This window comes from Canis lupus, chromosome 24 (assembly GCF_003254725.2).
Source record: "Canis lupus dingo isolate Sandy chromosome 24, ASM325472v2, whole genome shotgun sequence".
Lineage (NCBI taxonomy): Eukaryota > Metazoa > Chordata > Mammalia > Carnivora > Canidae > Canis > Canis lupus.
The window spans coordinates 16,929,537-16,935,536 of NC_064266.1; positions in this window are offsets into that span (position 1 = coordinate 16,929,537).

The following is a 6,000-nucleotide window of genomic DNA, read 5'->3' on the forward strand; positions in this document are numbered from 1 at the left end:
ACTTAAATGAACTTGACATTAATGACGCAGCGATCTTAAAACCCTAAGGAATGAAACAGACACTTTGTCAACGGCCTATCCTGACCACGATTGCCCCACATCCCAATGACTCAACATCTATGTTCCAAAGAGCAGGGTTCTGTTTATATACCTTGACTTTAACCTTGACCCAGGGAAGCCATTCATGCTGAACCCAAAGACTGAGTTCCAGATGACAGTGGATTGATGTATGGTTGGCTCTGACTCTCTCTGACATTGACAACCCCAATGCCTGATTAACATAAACTAATAATCCTGAAAAGCAGACTAGAGCAGACCGATATATACCCTGGCCACACAACCCTAACCCTATACTCTTCCCCCTAATGATGCTATGCCTTCATCCTAATCGTCCAAATGGCATGAGAACTGTGACAGAGTGTACCCCCCCCCCCCCCCCCCCCCCCCGTGAGGCCTACCTGGACCTAAATGTGACTTTGCCTTTGAAACGCAGAGCCCTAAACCTTAATAACTCTGGCCTTAAACCCTAAACACTGAAAAACAAGAAAGCAATATTTAGGTAGACTAATTTTCCTGATGTGGCATATCATAGACCCTCTCACTGCAGCACTCCTTACCCCGAGTTCCATGTATATGCCCATCACTCATGGATCTAGTTTATTTATTTTTTTTAATTTTTATTTATTTATGATAGTCCCAGAGAGAGAGAGAGAGAGAGAGAGGCAGAGACATAGGCAGAGGGAGAAGCAGGCTCCATGCACCGGGAGCCCGATGTGGGTGGGACTCGATCCCGAGTCTCCAGGATCGCGCCCTGGGCCAAAGGCAGACGCCAAACCGCTGCACCACCCAGGGATCCCTGGATCTAGTTTAAAAATAAGATGAATAAGATGAAATAATACTTTTTAGAAGTTCATCCCACTTTTGAGCTGGGGCCCAAAAATCCATCTGAGAATCATGCACCATGTTCTTCTCAAATGTAATCACTAAAACATACCCTGAATTAAGAGGAAAATAATGCCGACTTTAAGCTTTGTAAGACTAAATTTAAGTTGCCCTTATGGTCACAAATTCCTTTTCAGGCCAGTGTGACATTTGGCATGGTGAAGGGGGAGAAAACAAAACCTCAGGAGTCACTCAAAGGATAAGCTGGCCACAAGAATCCACATAGGATATTGTAAATGGACCCTGCTGGGTGGCCATGACTTAAATTGCTTTATCCCCCTGAAGGAAGGTGCTGCACAAATGCATCCCCCAGAAGATCAAGATCTCTAATACTATCTTTCTTGGGAGACATACTGAAAGCTAATAATTTGGTTTCAATGAACTACATAGAAGATCTGAAAGTCCTGGTGATAAAGATTTGTTTCACAGTGTATGATACTTGCCTGGTTCAGAATTTGTAGAGAAAGAATGTGAAAGTCTACAGATGTAGCACAAAATCAATTTCACTATCTGAAAGTAGATACCAAGACAGAATGTTAGTGAAAATAGCTAATTGGTGGGGCACCTGGGTGGCTCAGTGGTTGAATGTCTGCCTTTGGCTCAGGGCGTGATCCCAGGGTCCTGGGATCAAGTCCCACATTGGGCTCCCTGCAGGGAGCCTGCTTCTCCCTCTACCTATGTCTCTGCCTCTCTCTGTGTCTCTCAGGAATAAATAAATAAAATCTTTAAAAAGATTAGAAAAAAAGAAACAGCTAGTTGGTAAGAGATGCAGACAGGATAGTGCTACTAATGTATCACATGCACACACACACAAATACTTCACATATCAACATGTGTTATCAATTAAGTTACCACTCTAGGCAACTAGAGCTCCATCCACCTGAGACCCCTGAAAGCCAGGACAGAGCCCACCTCAGAGGGATGAGGGAGCTGAGGTACTGACACACCCACTTCCACCAGGCATTGGTAGGGAGGGGGCTTCTCTTGGGGGTGGGAGATGCATTAATTCCCTGGCACGTCTGGCTTTCAGGGTACACAGGCCCTGATGGCCAAAGAAAGTCCATAGTCAGGTGACACAAGTGCTGGCCATTACAGGTCAGGAGTATGTGCAGAAATGGCAAGTGGATATGGATGATGTTTGCTACACGAACTTGTTGTATCTGTATGTGTTAAAAGCAGCAATTTGGTAGATATAGATCTTTAAATTACTCCACACTTTTGTAAACTTGTTTCCCATTTTTTCAGCTTGCAATTCTCTGGATGCCCCAGAAAGAAAGGTTTCTCTCCTCCATCCAAGGTGACACTCCAGAAATGTATTTATGGCCTACCTAAACAATCCATCAAATTTCTCTTTCTCAAAAAACTCAAGTTAATCACATTTGCAAAGATCCCTTTTCTAAAAGGTAATATTTACAGGTTCCTGGTATCTTTGGGGGCCATTTCCCAGCCTACCCATACTATAGAAAACCTGAATTAGTTTGGGAAAAGTGAAGTTAGATCAAAGAAGTGCCTCCAGTCTTTTGGATGGCTCTGTTAGAAGACCAGGAAATACAGACCAGTGGAAGCCCAGAACATCACTCAGTCAGGAAAAACAAAGTTAAGTGAAATGAGGCCAAGGCAGTGCTGACCCCAGGCCGCCCAGCCCAACACCCTGCTTTACAGGGACTACTCTCTTCTTGTAACCATCTCAAGGACACCACATATTTATGGGTAGTTCCCAAAGCACCAAGTGATCTTGGAAAGCTTGGTTCTTTCCCCCTGTCATTTATTGAACACTGGAAACCAGTAAGATCCCATTATGACACTGAGAGCCAAGAAAGAGGGTGTTTCATCTCTCAACAGACAGCCCATCCCAAGAAGGAGACTGCTGGTAATTCAGAAGGCCAAGCCCTCCTCCGTGTAAGCTTTAACGACCTGCTGAAATTGCCCCTCTGTTTTCTCACTCCCTGCCCAAACGATTTGCTCCAACTTATCCCAACTTGGGTGAGGTCATCTCCATTCTCGGGTGACAGCAGATAGCCCCAACTCAGATAGTCAACTTAGCTTTACCTTTCCTAAGGAGTCCAGGCCACTGGGTATTTAGGGGCAACTTTGAGTTGATTTCCTTCATTCATCTCAGAGCATGCAGATGTCAAGAATTGGGAACATTCTGCTGAGTTTCCAGCCACTTGCCCAAATTACAGAAACTCTTTGCCCTACAGACTCAGGGATTAATTATACACCATGTGGACCAACCAGGCATTTGTTCCCTGGAACATAAGGCTTCCTTAGGCTATGAGCACAGGATGGCCTGTACACTCCTATAAGGGGGCATTTATGGAGCTCAGGACAGTGGTTGGGGAGTGTCTTTCCTGCTGATGGCATTTGACCTTGTCCTTTTTCAACTGACTCAACTTTTGGCTGTTTTCCTGGCCTCCTTTTTGGAGTATGCATTGGTGCCAACTTGTTGATCAGTCCAGGCCTTGGGACCTCTCCAACACATTCTCTACTTGGGCCCTTTGAATGGGTTCTTCCTCTTGCAGCATCTTGGGGGGAAGAGACACTAGATCATGGCATGGAAAACTTATTCTAGCTCATTCTAATTGTTCAAATCTCCACTCAAATGTCCACCCGCAGAGAGGCCATCTCCATCACTCTAGCTGATGTCTTCCTTCCCATCACTTTTTTCATTTACTAAAAGTTTTTAAATGAGATAAAATCGACATACAATGAAATGAACCTATCTTATCTCATGTGTACAGTTTGGGGAATTTGAACAGTTGCATTGTACACCTGTGTAGCAATATCCTAATCAAGATACAAACTTTCCCTGTATCTTGTTATCACATTGCCTTGTTTCGTTACTATACTCAGCGCTGTAGGACATTGTCTTGTTCATTTATCTGTTTCCACCTCTCTGGGGGAACAACCCAGAAAGAGGTCTGATCCATCTGTTTAGTTCACTGTTATCTTCTTCATGTTCAGGACATCCTTTTTGCTGGCACCAAACAAATGAATGGTGTTTGTCATTTGTGTGAGCATGTACCCCCTGGCTTTAAATGTTGCAAACTCATTCCAGGTATTCTGTGGGATCAGGTGTTGCCCTTCCCTTGGTGGAACTGAATTCAAGATGCAGGTTCCCTAGGGTGAACTTCCCTCTCCCTTGAGCTCTACCTCACCACGTCCTCACCCCACGCCTGCCCGGTCTGAGAGTGCCATCTTGGACAGTCATGGTCAGGCTGATCAAACGCAGTCCAAAAGCCAACTGTATTCATGTTAACCCGGGAACTTTTGGATGATGCATGAGTGCGTAAGCTGGAGTTCACGTAGGGAGAGGCTTCTTTCAAAATCCATTTCTGTTTGGGCAGAATGTCCTGCTGGAGCTTGCCCCTAAAATCAAGAAGATCTTTAAAAACTTGTCTCTGGGACGTGGCACATGTGGAGGCAGAGGACGAGGGCGGCATCTCCAGGTGGCCCTTCGGGGCTCTGCGACTCCCTGAGGACTTCGTGGTCGTGCCCCATCTGGTGTTAGCTGAGCGTCACAGCGCCGCTCCCCGTCCTGGGCTCAGCCCCGGGAAGGACGGGGGCTAGGAAAGGCACGCCCACCGGTCACGACCCGAGAGCCCGAGGGTTGATTGCACGTGAAGAGAGAAATCTGCAGAAGTCTCGGTCTAGGCCTTCAGGTGCCCGCGCTCCTGGCAGGTGCCGCCCGCTCGCCGGGGTCAGCGGTGTTGGGGCGCCCCCCGCTGGTCCAGACGCGGGGCCACTCTCACTCCCCCACCTCTTCTGCGCAGGGGCCGCCAGCGGGGGGCCGGCAAGAAAAGCGACCACCGCTGTTTTAACTGCAATAATTGGATGTTTTAGGGCAGCCCCCGTTGGCGCAGCAGGTTTAGCACCACCTGCAGCCCAGGGCGTGATCCTGGAGACCCGGGATCGAGTCCCACGTCGGGCTCCCTGCATGGAGCCTGCTTCTCCCTCTGCCTGTGTCTCTGCCTCTCTCTCTCTGTCTCTATGAATAAATAAAATCTTTAAAATAAAAAATAAAAAAAATAATTGGATGTTTTAAATCTTGAAAGGAGCGACGTGTTGGCCCTGGCACCCTTCTGTAGCTCGTGTGCCAGCTCGATATCACGTTGTGATCCATAAAAGTGGAAGGGGCACCCTGGGGGCACAGAATGAGCCCCATACCTTGGAGGTCTGCTGGTGAGCCCTCCCTGGGCTCGGTGTTTGGGACATAAAGATTTTGACACATCCCTGTTGCGTTTTGATGCTTTCTGCACCATGCCGCTCGGGTTCAAACCCTTGTCCCACTGTCATGAGCCTTTGACCGCTCTCTGCTCACCTCCATTTCTCCGTTAATGCGGTGGCTGCGGGGCTTGAATGCCTTTAAAACACTTAGCAAAGCGCCTTGGTGGGCATCGTATAAGTGGCAACAACTACTACTTTTTAGTTTTACTTAAGCTAAAGTCCTCACAAAAATCCTAAGGGGCAAAAAACATAGATCAAAGATAATATGAGGAGGGGGGTCCTGGTTGGCTCAGTTGGTTAAGCTTCTCCCTCTTGGTTTTGGCTCAGGTGGTGATCTCAGGTTTGTGGAATCAAGCCCCACATTGTGGTTCCAAGCTTTAGATTCTCTCCCTCTCCCACTGGCCCTCCCCTTGCTCTTTCTCTCTCTCAAATACATAAATAAATCTTAAGATAATTTGAAGAATGTAAATGCAGAAGATGGGTCACTAAAATGAGTGATACTTAAAAGTACATGGATATACTTAATAAGTGAGAATGAGCACGTATGAAGAATGCCACTGGGTGATGTCCACCGTAAAAAGCTCAGGGAGCACTGTTTGAAAACCGTAGATGAAAGATGCCCAGCAGAGGCGTGGGCTTCACCCTGCACGTCTCCCTTCATTTGCTCAGCAGCCTTGTTCAGAGTTACATGGGGTTTGGTGGTTTGATGGTATAGCAGCGAGCACTCTGGACTCTGAATCCAGAGTTCCTGAGTGTGCTCACTGGCTGAGCTGGCGTCCTCACAGCAAAGGCCGCTTGTTTTCATGCTCCTGGGTGCTTGCCACAACAGTT